The sequence below is a fragment of the Podarcis liolepis genome (genome assembly GCF_965112155.1).
Source record: "Podarcis liolepis genome assembly, chromosome: 5".
Lineage (NCBI taxonomy): Eukaryota > Metazoa > Chordata > Lepidosauria > Squamata > Lacertidae > Podarcis > Podarcis liolepis.
The window spans coordinates 25,219,136-25,234,472 of NC_139556.1; the positions used below are offsets into that span (position 1 = coordinate 25,219,136).

The window sequence follows — 15,337 nt, forward strand, 5'->3', positions numbered from 1 at the left end:
CTCAGTCCTTCACTTTCCCTGCCTTCCCGGGATGGAGAAAGCTCCCTCCCTGCCCCCTTTGTGGGTCCTATTGTTAATCCTCTCCTCCTGCATCTTTTATAATAATCCAAATCTTTTACCTCTCAATTGTGTCTAAAATTAACCATTAAACTACAAGTGTTATTTCAATCCTACTAATGATTTTAACCGTTTACAATGGTTTTTAAGATCAATTATAAATTTCCCCCATTTCTTATTAAAATTTTGGTCTTCTTGATTTCTGATTCTTCCGGTCATTTTAGCCATTTTGGCATAATCCATCAACATGATCTGCCATTCTTCTCTGGTAGGGACTTTATCTTCTTTCCATCTTTGGGCCAATGACATCTACGCAGCCATGGTTGCATACATAAACAGTCTTTTCTGCTCCCTTCTGGATTTCGGTACCTAGAATTCCTAAAAGGAAGGCTTCTGGGTTTTTTTTAAAAGAAATTGTTATTTTAGACACACACACCCCCAACTCTTTGTTTTATATGGGTTTGGGTCTGCTTGTTGTTAAGTCTTCTGGTGTTGTTGTTCCTCGCCAATAAGTAATATTAGCAACATTTCTCAAAGGGGGTGGGCGGGCTACATCTTTCTAACTGTGTGGCAATGGGCAGTTTTGTTGACTATGGTCTAAAGTAGTCTGGCCCCTTGCTCATTCATAGAACAGTTAACCATCACTATACAAACCCCCACCCCACCCCAAATAAAATGCCTGTGAAACCATTTTTTAAAAAAGGGGGGAAAAGATGAGGCTTTTTAGAAATTGGATGGCAGTGTAAGGGTTAATGTCTTCTCATTCATTTCTGGCACACAGTCTCCTATTCTTTCCATGTTTCACTGCACAACCTTGTCAGACATTCTGAATGAATGAGACTTCAAAGGTGGGTAAAGTGCGGGGAGCTACCAGTGAGTGACATTTAGAATGTTTAATTGAAGTGATGTATCACCAAGCCGTCTTTACTGCAAGAATAAGACACTCAAAGAAGAGGGACAGGAATTCCTGCATTTCAGGTGTGTCTCTTTTGGTCTGGATGTATAAAGCTTAAAGTTATTTCATGGCCTACAGTCTCAGACTTTTTGCTTTGTTTTCATCACACACTTTCAACCAAAAATGGAAAACTTACCGAGATTGAAATAATCTTATAAAATTGATTGAATACTAATTCACATAGAACAAACTAAAGTTGTAATGATAAATTCTAATACTGTATACATATATCAATCCACACTGGGAAGTCTTTATAGCATATATAATCACTGGCGGACAATGGTGGGGGCGGGGGCGGCAGGTCGCCCCGAGTGCACCCCTGGGATGTGCGCCACATGCTGCACACACCCAGGGACATGCACTGCTTGCTGCGCAGCCCTGAGGTGCACCCCCCACGAGCAGTGCATCACGCCCCCCTGGGACGTGCGCCATCCACACCCCCGGCTGTACGTTGTTCCCGGTGCCGGAGCAGGTAGCTTTGCCACTGTATAGAATGGGGGGAGTCAGCAATATCAAATGCAACACGATGGCCAGAAACAATTACAATGTGAAAAACTTTATGAACTAATTCAAAACATCAAAACTAACAAACTGAAGTCTCTGAAAGTCTCTGAAAGTCCTTAAATGAATCACGGTGCCAGACTTTACCCAGCGGAGAGCAAGCTGTGTAGCTTTGTATAATCAGCAAATGTCTGATTCTGATGTCCAACTCTGAACCCTGCTGAACAGTGTTTCCGGATAACAACTACTGTTTGCTGAATTCTTCATCAGCCAATTAGTTCAGCACTCGTGAGTAGAAAGATATATAATTTCTTCATTAACCAATCTTTTTTCGAATAGATATAATATACATGAGAATGAGAAATACTCTGGAACAGTGCTCATGCTTTGCCACTGTATAGAATGGGGGGGGGGGAGGGCAGAGAGACGACCCAATCCAGTTATGTAGCCCAGGATCATAATCACTTTATACAGGCCATAAAGGTTCCAGTTCTCTAACATATCAGTCCTTGGAGACACTTGGCTAAAACTGCTTTGCACAGTGAGCCTAGAAGAAACTAATTTAGCTGCTCCTTCAGTTGTCACTTTCAACACCTAATTTCTCAAGCCTCAAATTCTCTCCTCAGAATTCCTTTGATATCTCCATCACCACTTCCTCCTAATAATTGTAAGCTCACATGGCTGACTGCTGGCAGATTTGAAATCAAAATAGTGAGCTATGGAGCTGGTTTGGAGGTTCTAGCAGGGGAGCGCAGCTATTGTATACCCTTGACCGAAGAACAGTACACTCCTTCTATCTGGGATGGCCGTCCTCTTCCACCAAGCGCGCATGGGATGCACATGGAGCGGTGAGGGAGGAAGGGGACACCCGCCAAGCCAGCCAGATCAGCCGAATCAACCCTGGTGATCAATGGGGTGACAGATGTAGCAGCCAGATTGCCCTCACATCCAGTGAGCTATGGAGAAGTTCAGGTCAGTAAACAGACAAACACAAAACAAAGAGCCCCAAAGTAGACAGAGCCAGCCCCTCAAAAGAGCCCAATGAAGACTGATGAAAATAGAGATGTGAGGCATTCTTTATTAAGAATATCACACCGCTGAAAAGCCTATAGAATAATGGCGAAGCATGCAGCATGTTAGTCAACTAAGCTGTACTCAGCGTAAACCCATTGAAATGGACAATTGTGGCTAAGCTAGACCCATTAGCTTCAATGGGTCTTCTCTTAATAAAGCTTAGTTAAATAAAACCCACAATGTTGTATTTTGTATTGCATGTTTAATTTAGCTTCATATGGCATAAGGCCTCATTTTCCTGTAGTGATAACAAGGCATTTAGTTCACAAAATGGCCATATGTTCTGCTAAGAAAATGAACTGATGACTCTTATTATCTTAAGTACAGAAACAATTATTGAAATGTTTTCTTTTGCTTAAAATTATTATCGGAGTAAGATTACCGTGATTAACAAAGCAACTGGGCTCTGAATAATATTGGATTGATTTCCTATGGATTACTGTGCTGTACCAAAGCTGAAATATTTTGAGCTGATGTTCATAGAGGAGTGGGAATCAGCAGTGCTGAAATTTTTTGGGGGGGAAGCTTATTTTCCATCCCATCACCTTCATTTTGGTAACCCCATATTCTTCAGTTGTAATTCCCCAGGTCCAAGGGAAGGATCTGCTCCCAACACAGACAAGGATTTTTTTGTTTATTTCATATTTTTTAAAAGACAGAATAAAATCTCATTCTTGCATCCTGATCAATGTATCACTTCAAGGATGTTAAGCATTACTCATAGCTCCAAGAGACGTTCTGTCTGCTTTTGTAAACATTACAAAGATGTCTAAATCTGTGCTATTAATACAAATTAAATGCCCTGCTCCTGCTTTTCCATCTGCTAAGTTTCTCGGTATGCCTGTGAAATGTTCCCCATGTTGCTGCAAAAAAGGACCAAGCATCAGCCCTCTTCTTTCCTTTCCTATCACTTCCTTATAAGAAGCTGCCTTTCCAGTGACTCAGACCATTGGTCCATCTGGCTCAGAACCACCTACTTTGACTGTTAGCAGATTTTTCAATGATCAGTCATGTGGTGGTCTTTATCAGCCATGCTATCTTTAACTGGAGGTATCGGGGACTGGAACCTGGCACAATAGGAAAGAAGCACAAAATTGAGCAGTTCGCATTACCCTCAGCGATGGATCTGGGTATCCTTATTTCTGCATTGTCGCAATATATAGTAAGGGGAACGAAGTCTTTTCTATAAGGCATTTGTTAATCAGAGTCTAAATTAAGATTCATAACTTATTGGAAGATTATTAAAATATGGAATGTAATATTAAATTGCTACCCCCCAAAAAATATTAATAGCATGCAATGTACTTCTGATCTGACTGTGTAAGATAATGGCTGACCTTGATATATAACTATGATTCTATTTGGCGATGATCGTGAAAACCCTAAATAGTTGGGAGGAAGCTTGTCTAAAGGACCATCTTCACCCATATTTATTTGTCCTATTTGATTATTAAAATATTTATAGGCTGCTCCCTTATATAAAATATCTAGGCAATGTACAGGTACAATGAAACAAAAAGTATCATCAAAAAACCAATATGAAGCAATTATCTTTCCATTTTATTAAGGTAAACTAGAGAAGCTGGCAGGCACTTTTTCTTTTTCTATTTTTTTTTACATAGGTTCAGCTGTTTCTCAAGGTATAATCACAAAACGCGGCACAAGGGTTCTCAAGGTGGGAGCAGCAGACTTTGTCACTGAATACTGGGGGCCATTTTAAATCAAGTTGGTGGACTTAAATATGACTTTGATGTGACTTATTTGGAATAGATTTGGACACAACTTGAGATATCGCCACCAAACTCAACATGAGGGTTGCTAAAGTGCAGGCGGCAGTCTTCATTGACTTTTGGGTGCTGGGCACCATTTTGATTCAGGATGGTGGGCTGAAATTTGACTGTGTTGTGACCGCCCATTTTTGGGGTGGGATGAGTCCAAACTCACAGATTGCATTGTGCATTTAAATATCACGGTACTTGTGGGTTTTTACAAATCCCCGATCTGGGCACTCCCCACTAATTTTAAAGAAAGAAATAGTATTAATGCTGAGGTAAAGAGTGGTTGTTTTCGGTGATTGATCCTTGGGTAACCTTCTGTCATACACATGCATATTTCTGTGCACAGTGATGCAAATATTCTTTGAGTGAGGTTGGCATTAAAGAATAACCTTTTTTCATTATGCACTGGCATTGTGGTAGTCTTTGGCTGCTGAAATGAATAGTTTTGATGTAAATACAGGGGTTTTCTTTTAAAAAATGTACAGAGTCATTCTGTGAACCAGCTGTCTGCCTGGAGGCTGCTTTTTATTTTTCTTTTTTTTTTTTTACATTTATTAGTAAATTTGGATCAGCTGTCCACAGTCAGATTGAAGGATACAGATTGCATTTGAAAAGCAGTCAAAATCATTTGTTTGTATCGTAATTCCCCCCACTTCCCATTAATTTCCCATGCTGTAGGCACTGGCAGTTGCAGTACAGTCTGGCTATGTATAGTAGATATAATACTATAATGCCAAAAGGATTTCCTGTACAAAAATAAAAGCGCAAGGGTTCCTCCCCCCTTTTCTAGTTTATGAATGATTTCCATGTGTGGATATTCAAAATTGGTGCCTTAAAATGCATTCATACATCTGAAATTCCTAAAAGGGCAATAAAGGTCAAAAGCAGTTGAAGAAGGGAGTTAAATTTCACATATTCATTTGTATGAATAATCAAGTTTGGGGGTGGCAGCCTTCTGTTTTAAGTATAAGGTGTGAATGTTTCATTTACCAGCTGCAATTAGTAGCTAATTGTTGGGGGAAAAACACTTGGAAGGGAGATAAGGGGTTTATTACGGTAAGATGTCAGAGGGCAGGGGCTGGGGTATTTTTTTCAGTGAGGGAGGTGGTTTTGTGCAAGCACACACACACACAAAAACACATCTTCTGGAAGAAAGAAAACTTCCTTTTTTGTTTGTACATTCTTTTCAGAAGTTAGTGAAAGTTACTTATCTCCATAGTGCCGCAGTATGTTTTATTCACACTAAAATGTTTATTTTTTCATGAAGCAGAGCAGAAAAATATTCCTCAGCACATGAGCAAAGAGACTGCAAAATAATACTGTGTTCTTGGAAACGCAGCTTAGAATAGCCTATTGTTAACCCATCTTTCCCCTCTCCTTAACTGTTACCTTCATCCTGAGAGTGGCTGGGGAAGCCCAGCCAGATGGGCGGGGTATAAATTATTATTATTATTATTATTATTATTATTATTATTATTATTATTATTATCCTATTTCTTGGAATTGTAGGACTTCTTTCTCTCTGCCATCCTCCTCCAAAAATACTCGTGTCAGAATTGACCAACTGTAGAGACTAGTTTTTATTCAAGGAGATTTCTATTAATGTGTTTTTGAATGTGTGTCAATTTTGTATCAACATTGCACAGGAGATGTGGAAATAAAAGCATGTGAATTTGACCCTCATCTGACTATTCTCAAGGGGCATTCTGGATTTATGTACATATTCACACTTGAAACAGCCCTTATAGCACCAGAGTGTAAGCATGGTGATATTCTGGACAACCTGCAATATTCTCTTGGGTTGTTCTTTTTAAAAAAAAGAAAGGGGAGGAAAGCAGGCATATCTCAACTTGAACCTTTCTTGTCTTATTGAATGATACATTTAGCAAAAGTGTTAACATCTCTGTGTGCTGTGTGCTAAACATGGCAAAATAAAAACAGAAAGAAATACAAGACCGTGGTTAGCAGACAATCCCAACGTGCTTGGAGCTATATTGAGTGGGGATTTTGGAGGAAACTGATGCATCTATTATGTCAGAATCATTTTTAAGATAATTTGCAAATGCCTTTCAAGGACAAGAACTTCCTGAAAAATACAACAAATAGTATCACATACATTGGGGTACAGAGCATACAATGTCAGCTTTCTGAGGTGGGGAAAAGGCGTATCACCAATATATGTGCTTTGCTTCTTCTGAAACATGAAAGCTGCATGCTTATTGTTGCCAATATGCTTCAGAATATAATCACTAAATGGAGAACTGGATAAAGAAGCTGATGCTTAATTGAGCCGATGACAAATAATAATTCACATGTGATTCTCAAGAATGATTCAGCTCTGCATGAAGGAAAAAAAAATCAAATCCATTTTTGTGGATAAACAGCCTGAACATGAAATGCTAATGCTGGACAGATTTTGCTCAAACGCAGTGGGGAATCACAAGAAAAATACTATGGAAACAGACAATCCCTTGCTGTGTGTTGGCATTTTAAAAACTTCCTGTGTGGCAGTGGCTCTAACAGCTTGAAGACCCAATCATGAACACACTCCACCCATGTTTAATGTTGCCATGGTCTTGCAATTTTAGAAATTCAGAGGAGAATTTGTGAGCAGGTAACATTCGTCGTAATACTTGACTCACTGGGCAGTTGAGACTTACAGAATGCTGGCCATCACAGAGTTGTTTATTTATTGCTTATATGCCACCTTTTAATTCAAGATTTTCAATGGTGGAAGACTCTCAAAGGAGTATCTTTGATTGCTGCCACAGGAACATGATGTCTGTGGCCAGTGCAGGGAGGAATGAGAAAATGTGCACAGGAGATTAGTATTGGGTTGAATTATTAGGCAACAACTTTATTGATTACAGGTAAGAGGTAGCTTTTGCTAAGGCACTGGGCATCTACTCAGCATCAGGCAGCCTGCATACTGGCTGATAGGAACCCAGCGGGACTGACCCTGTGCTGGGGAGTCACCCCCAACACGGAGCAGGTGCCACGACTCCAAGGCCCAAACTGGTGTGCAAAAGAGACCAAACAAAGGCTGTGGCTTGGGGAGAGTTCCATAAACCAGATTTTCTTGAGGCGCAGGTCAATTTGTGTCCAGGACAGCTGTCTACCAGGTCCATCTGGTACGCCGGCTGAGACCCAGCTACCTGCTGCACACTGTCTTGCCAGAATGGTACATGCTTTGGTTATTTCCTGCTCGGACTATTGCAACATGCTCTTTGAAGGTGACTTGGAAATTACAACTGATCCAGAATGTGGGAGCTAGACTGGTGAATGGGAGTGGCTGCCAGGACCATATAACACTGGTCCTAAAGGATCTTTACTAGCTCCCTGTACATTTCTGAGCACATTTCTAAGTGCTGGTCCTGACCTTTAAAGCCGTAATTGGCCTCAGCCCAGTATACCTGAAGGTGCGTCTCTACCCCCATCATTCAGCCCGGACACTGAGGTCCACCTCCAAGGGCCTTCTGGTGGCTCCCTCATTGCTGGATGTGAAGTTAAAGGAAACCAGGCAGAGGGCCTTCTCAGGAGTGGTGCCCACCCTGTGGAATGCCTCCCATCAGATGTCAAGGAGATGAGTAACCACACAACTTTTAGAAGACATCTGAAGGCAGCACTGTATCATGAAGTTTTTAATGTTTGACATCTTACTATGTTTTTATATGTTTTGGAAGCTGCCTAGGGGGCAGGGGGAAACCCAGCCAGATGGATTGGGTATAAATAATAAAATTATTATTATTATTATTATTATTATTATTATTATTATTATTATTATTATTATTATGAACCTAAGCACCCCACCTGCCTTATGTGCTACCCTTTATGACCTACATCTGAGACCACTGAGCTGAGCCTACACATTTTGATTTTAAAGATGAAGACAATGATTCTCCCATATTATTTGCTCCCTGTGTCTGGTCATCGGCAGTATGTTGCCTCCAAACACAAAGTTGCCATTTAGTGATCATGGCTGGATTCCACAAACTTGTCTCTTGTGGCCAGAGAATTCCAATTATGTGCAGCTTGAAAAAGAATGTTCCCTCTCTATCTCATTCCCTTCCTTGCAGGGCAGGCAGAGGGCTGAATTATTGCTCCTGCCTTCTTTCCAAAGCATTTTTATGCACTTGATGTAAATTTTACCTGTTTTGCATGGAATCCGAGCCACGTAAAATGACTAGCTCGACATTATTTGTTTCTTAGGGACTCTGAGCTGCACATGGATAATCATAATAATACCCAAGCTCCCTGCCGTTTGCCACTGTGGCAGCTCATCTTCTTTGCAGTCATAAAAGGCAATAAGTAGGTTTTAACTTTAATGACAACATAAGTCAGATCACTTGGTGATGCAGCCTTCCCTATGGCTGTGGATGCCTTCCGCTGCTTTTGTCGGGTGCTTCTGTTGGCTAAAGTGGAATCAAAGTTTCTCTGGGGACAAAATCCTGAGAAATTTTCTGAGATTTGTCTTTTGTTCACCCCTCCCCTTCAGAAGCTGTGCTGTTCCCACTACCAATGGTGAGCCCCATCCCTGAAACAGCTGGAGAATTTCTTCTACCCCTGGAGAAACTCTGTGAAATGGTCATCCTGGCAGGGAAAGAGCTGCTCACTGAAGCTGAGCTGTGCTTGACAGTGCTTGGCCTTCTCCCACCCCCTGATTTTTTTTGGACACTGGGGAAGCCTGCCTCCTCCAAAAAATATGGGAGGGGGGAGAAACTGGCATATATTTATTTTATTTTTTTGTAAAATCTCCTGGAGCCTCATGTGGTACAGTCCACATAGACTGCAGGTGGCGTTGTGGTCTAAACCACTGAGCCTCTTGGACGGTTCGATTCTCCACGACGGGGTGAGCTCCCATTGCTCTGTCCCAGCTCCTGCCAGCCTAGCAGTTTGAAAGCACTCCAGTGCAAGTAGATTAATAGGTACTGCTGTGGCAAGCAGGTAAACAGTGTTTCCATGCGTTCTGGTTTCCATGACAGTGTTCCGTTGCTCCAGAAGTGGTTTAGTCATGCTGGCCACATGACCCAGAAAGTTGTCTGTGGGTAAATACTGGCTCCCTCAGCCTGAAAGCCAGATGAGTGCCATAACCCTATAGTCGCCTTTAATTGGATTTAACCACCCGGGGGTCCTTTATCTTTACCTTTTACATTCCAGGAACAATTTCCCCACCTCATTTTTGGCTTGGGTCATTAATACATCCACATGACAGTTTAAAAACAGGCAGGCAGTTAATAATAAATAAATTACTGTAGGTGTACCACTTACCATTGTTATCTTACTGTCTTTTAAAGTGAAGTTTATACCTTGGTGCATGAGTTTATATTTATTTCTGAAGGAATGGATTTGGCTGAAAGGAATTATGTCATTGGTTTGCAAAGTCATCAGATGGAAATGATATGGAGGCATGTGTGCATTTGAGAGTGCTTTACTTAAACAGTAAATTGGGACCCTGGGGAATCCCTGGAAGTGCTAATGTGCCATTAGAGAAATCTTAAAATAACCCAAGTTACTTTATCTGAAAGGGAATATGAACAAAGGAAGGATCGTGTTTGGGTGCTACCACCGGGGAAATCACTCTTCTGTCAGATACTCTGGAGCATATTTACTAGAAAAAACTATTCAGCGACAAAAGGAATTTGGCATTTAATCAGAATATATACTCGGGAAGGTTTTATACATAGTAAAATAGTAATGTTGGTGCTCAGAAGTACTGATAAACATATGCAATATTGCTGTGAATGTGCTCCTGTAGCCTAGTTGGTTATCAGACTTTCCAGCTTGAGGGAACACTTTGCATGTTGATTTGTTTGCTGAGGAGCCTCTATAGATATGCCAAAGAATCGTCCACATGTTATATGACCTATAAAGCCTTCTATGGCTTAGGTCCAAGCTATCTGAAAGACTGTAGTACCTCGTTGAACCTGCCTGGATTTTGAGATCTTCAGGCGAGGCTCTTCTCTCAGCTCTGCCACCCTCAAAGGCACAGTTGGTAGGGATGAGGCAGAGGGCCTTCTCAGTGGCTGCCCCCAGACTTTGGAACATCCTCCCTAGAGAAGCTGGTTCCCTCCTTGTTGTCCTTCCACCAGTCTTGCTCCAACAGGCTTTTGGGAACTGACAGCTTTCGATGAAAAGGCTTGTGCCATAATGTGTTGTTGTTTTTTTGAAATTATTTGTATGGTTTAAATAGATGATTTTTTTTTTTTGAAAAAAAGTGTGTGTGTGTGTAGTTTTGCTTCTAGCTATGTTTAATTCTTCTTTAATGGTTTTTTATGTTCTTATTTTTATCTGTGAGCCGCCTTGAATCCCAGGCAAAAGTAAAGCTTCCAACTAACTCTACTAGATTTTTTAACACTGCTGCTCTTAAGAGGCAAAACTAGCAAAGGACAAGAAACAATGAAGAACAAAACTAGTTCCTTCCTTCAACATCCTTCCCTCAGAGCCCCAGGATTGGAGAGCCCTGTTAAAATCCACCTGATTACCGGCTAGTCCTATCAATCACAAAGGTGCAGAAATATCATTTAAAGCTCAGTTTCCCAGGAAGCTGTGCCCATTATCACAGTCAGTACTTATTTTGCTTTGATGGAGCTACATCCTTCCAGACTAGAGATGTGCATTTAATTTTAGTTAATACAATGACGAAAATGGAATTAGTGAATTTGATTTTGGCTATTGCATTAACTAAAACTAAATAGAAAGCAAGCAAGATTTAATTTCCATTTAACTATTATGTCACAGCTGCCTGCCCTTGGAAGGTCTGGGATGTAAAGTCTGCAGCAATTTTAAGTCAGAGGGTAGGGGCAGGAGGGGGTAAAGCAGGAATTACAAGGATTAGCATCCCTGCTGGGCAACTTGTATTGCAAGCACACAAAGGAAATCCTGTCACAGAGCCATAGCTGTCAACTTTTCCCTTTTCTTGCGAGGAATCCTATTCGGAATAAGAGAATTTCCCTTTAAAAAAGGAAAAAGTTGACAGCTATGCACAGAGCTGGGGCCACAGTTTGGCAATACACAGGTGGGGCACTGTAGAATCTTTACCACAAATGACTGTTGCTTTGAGCTCCAGTGTACTAATTTGGATACAAAATACTTTGCTGATTTTCCCCTCTGGGGGTCTGCTTCCCGAATCATACTGCCATTGCAAGCACCCTCATTTTGCCTGCGTGTTTCATTCCTATCACTCTTTCTGACCGCCAGTGATAGCATCTCTCTCTATTGTGTCAGCCTGCTTTCTGACCTGACAGTGATTTTCCTACTGAGGAACTAGCAGCTGTTAATTATTGGGGATGGCAAAGGATCAGAGAAGCAGCTTGAGAAGGGTTGGGATTGTTTTCCTAGACAAAGAGCGGGGAACTGGATTGGGCCACTGGGCCAGACCTTCCTTCCACTTAACCACCTAACATCACCATGATACCAGGTGAAGTTTTTTCCTTTGCAAGCTGGCTGGATAGAAAATGCTGTATCCCCCACTTCCGGTTTGATTTCAGATTTCATGAGCAATGAAATATGGATTACAAACAGCTGCTGATCAGGACTTGCTATAAGCACCAGTCTTTATACCTACCCTACCTGCTGTCAGGTGAGGGATAGATGGGCATGGTTTGGGGGAAATGGCTCTGTGGACCAGAGGTTCTGCACCACCACCATTGAGAATATTGAAAACCAAATCAAATACAAATGTCTGCATCTCAAATTGAAATCAAGACTGAAACAACAGCAAGCTCATTCTCAGAGTGTGGATTCTTATGTTGCCAAAGGGCACCTTCCATACACAAGGAGGAGGTAACAGCAGGCAATCCTTGACAGTCTTGAATTGAATTTCACATTCCACGCAGCTGCATCCTCCACTAAATGCTGTCCACTTGGCCTGCTTAGTTTGTATTTTATTTAAGCATTATTGCCGGACTGCAAATTATATACAAAATTGCTGCCAGCAATGTTAATTGGTTGGACGCTGTGCTGGAAATTATGTATTCACGAGAACAATATGCTGGAATGATGGGGTGAAATACTGTCATGGCGTCCCACTATACTGTGAATCTATATTACAGCCAATTTTTAATTAGTAAAATTAGAGACTGAGGAGTTGAAACCTACTGGAAAACACATAATCTGACCTCATCAGCAAGGAACAACTTTTGATGGTGGATTTTTGTGTGTGTGAAGAAGGGCTGTTTTGAATAGGTGGTGAGGGATAAATTGGGTTGAATTAGGGTTGCCCATATATATTAAAAAAATAACCAACATTATATTTCTATTGACTTGCCTAAGATCCAGGACAAAATGGCACCTTTCGGAAATCCCCCCCCCCATGTCAATTCCACCTTTGAAATCCCAGTAATGTCTTCCACTGCCTCCCGCAGTTTGGTCAAACTCATGCTGGTAGCTTCAAGAATACTGTCCAACCATCTCGTCCTCTGTTGTCCCCTTCTCCTTGTGCCCTCAATCTTTCCCAACATCCAGGGAGCCTTCCCTTCTCATGAGGTGGCCACAGTATTGGAGCCTCAGCTTCAGGATCTGTCCTTCCAGTGAGCATTCAGGGCTGATTTCCTTAAGAATGGATAGGTTTGATGTTCTTTCAGTCCATGGGACTCTCAAGAGTCTCCTCCAGTACCATAATTCAAAAGCATCAATTCTTCGGCGATTGACCTTCTTTATGGTCCAGCTCTCACTTCCATACATCACTACTGGGAAAACCATAGCTTTAACTATATGGACCTTTGTCAGCCGGGTATGTCTCTGCTTTTTAAGATGCTGTCTAGGTTTGTCATTGCTTTTCTCCCAAGAAGCAGGCATCTTTTAATTTTGTGACTGCTGTCCTCATCTGCAGTGATCATGGAGCCCAAGAAAGTAAAATCTCTCACTGCCTCCATTTCTTCCTCTTCTGTTTACCAGGAGATGATGGGACCAGTGGCCACGATTTTAGGGGGTTTTTATGTTGAGCTTCAGACCATAGTTTGTGCTCTTCTCTTTCACCCTCATTAAGAGGTTCTTTAATTCCTCCTCACTTTCTGCCATCAAAGTTGTAAAGCACTTTTTCTTTGCCACTGTAGCTGAGTCCCAGCCTTTTGGGTAGGCCTCCCTATTCAACAGGGGCTGCTGACCTTGATATGAAACCCTGGAATTGGTATTTACTGTATCCAAGCCCCATACTTAACATGTGAGAGGAATCTAATTACATTTGAGTAAGCCTGTAAACTCGCTTACTTTTTACATGCCACTCGCTGAGGCACAGAAATGGGAGTGATTTCCACTTGTTTGTTTCCCATAAAAAATGCTAATGAGTAGATTATGCACAAATGTCTTGGGGTTTTGATGGTAATGGGATGATTGCCACTGACATGTCAAGCCACACATGGCTGGTTTATTGTTTTATGTTTTCTAATCGTCTGTTGGAACAGAGAAGCGGCAAACAGGAGGAGATAATGTAGCATAAAACTTTTGTTTTAAAGCTTCCTCCATTTATTTGCTGGGTTGTTGTTTTTTAGATTTCCCATTTAGCTGCATTAGTCTCATTAAATGCACACCTGTTACATAAAAAAAAACAAAACAAAGCTGAATACGCTTTAGCCAACTTCTCTAGCCTGTTGGTCTTTGTTTTGATTTTAGCTTTTATATTAATCCTAATGTACTTTTCCCAAGTTAACTTTACACTGTGAATTGCCAACTAAACAGAAACAGGCACACATGCACATGTACTTCTTTTAAAAAGCACTACCTCCATGGAAAATTTCAGAATGAGTGCTAGGGGGCTTGTTTTTTTTGGGGGGGGGGTTGTTTTGTTTTTTTATGAAAGAGGAGAGTGAGTGATTAATACCTTTATTTTGCATTAGAAGAAGCATGGTAGAATTGAACAAACGGGCGCTTCATATGGTGCTACAGAAACTTACTCTAATTCACCTCAGCTAAATGGAAACAAAACAACTGAAACTGTTCATCAATTTGTTTAAATTAGGGCTAAGCCAAAACCTAGTGCAGGGTAGGGTTTACAAAATTTACTCCACATTGTTTCTTTCTTTATTTTGCCACCACCACATCTGTTGTCCAGAAAGTGAAGGCAATTCTGCTCTAATTTTGATGCCATTCCTCCCCCCCCCAACAAAGTCCAAACTCAAGAGAGGAAACACTGTGATTTGGCATCATGAAAATTGTGTACCATCATCACAAAGTGTTGTCTTGAAACAATCCATTTTTGTGGATCTTTGAAATTTTAGATACTTATACAAGTTAAATAAATTTTCCAGTCAAAATACACAGTTTGACTTTCCTGACTTCTATGGTTTCTTATGTTTACATTTTCAATACTGCATCTTCCCTTAAGTCCATTTATTAATTACTCCAAATGTTTTCCATCATACATATATTTAACTGCTTGTTTTAAGTTAGTCCTGCTAATGAACTTAGTTATTTACATTCCCCCCCCCCCAGATAATCTACAAATCTTCCCCATTCTTTGTTGAAAATTCTTTCTTATTCTTCTAGTATGTTTTGCCATCTCAGCATTAATTTGATCTGCCACTCCTCCTTGGTTGGGACTGTATCTTCTTTCCTTCTCCCATGAAGCTATCCAAGTGACAGCAGTGCTCTGTTGGGAATAAATGGTGCCTGTCAGTAATCAGAAGCACAGTTGCCACTTGTCACCAAGCAAACTGATCAGGAAATCACACAATTCAAAGTTTTAAGTTGCTATTAGCGAAACACGATCTTCACAGACTTGGTTGAGTTTCAGGCCCTGTTGGTCTTACTCCATGAAATCAGTCGTCGAGACTAAAAGTCCGCACTTCCCCATAGCCATCTATGTTTCTTCCTCTCCAGGGTTTCTTGCAAGCGATCAGAGACTGCACCTCTGTGCAGCCAGCCTTTGCTCCTCCTGTTTCATACCTCTCCTGGTTCTGGGAGTCAGGGAGGGAGGAGAACTTGATGCAGCAGTGGGGAGGAGACACCCATGACTCTTCACTAGCCAGACCCATCT

At 41.2% G+C, this 15,337-nt stretch overlaps 1 protein-coding gene across 2 annotated transcripts in view; it reads left to right on the forward strand.

Annotated features, from left to right (window-relative positions):
• Positions 1–15,337, forward strand: part of NRG3 (neuregulin 3) — a 606,841-nt gene that overhangs the window by 472,561 nt on the left and 118,943 nt on the right. The gene's annotated exons all lie outside the window — the stretch shown is intronic.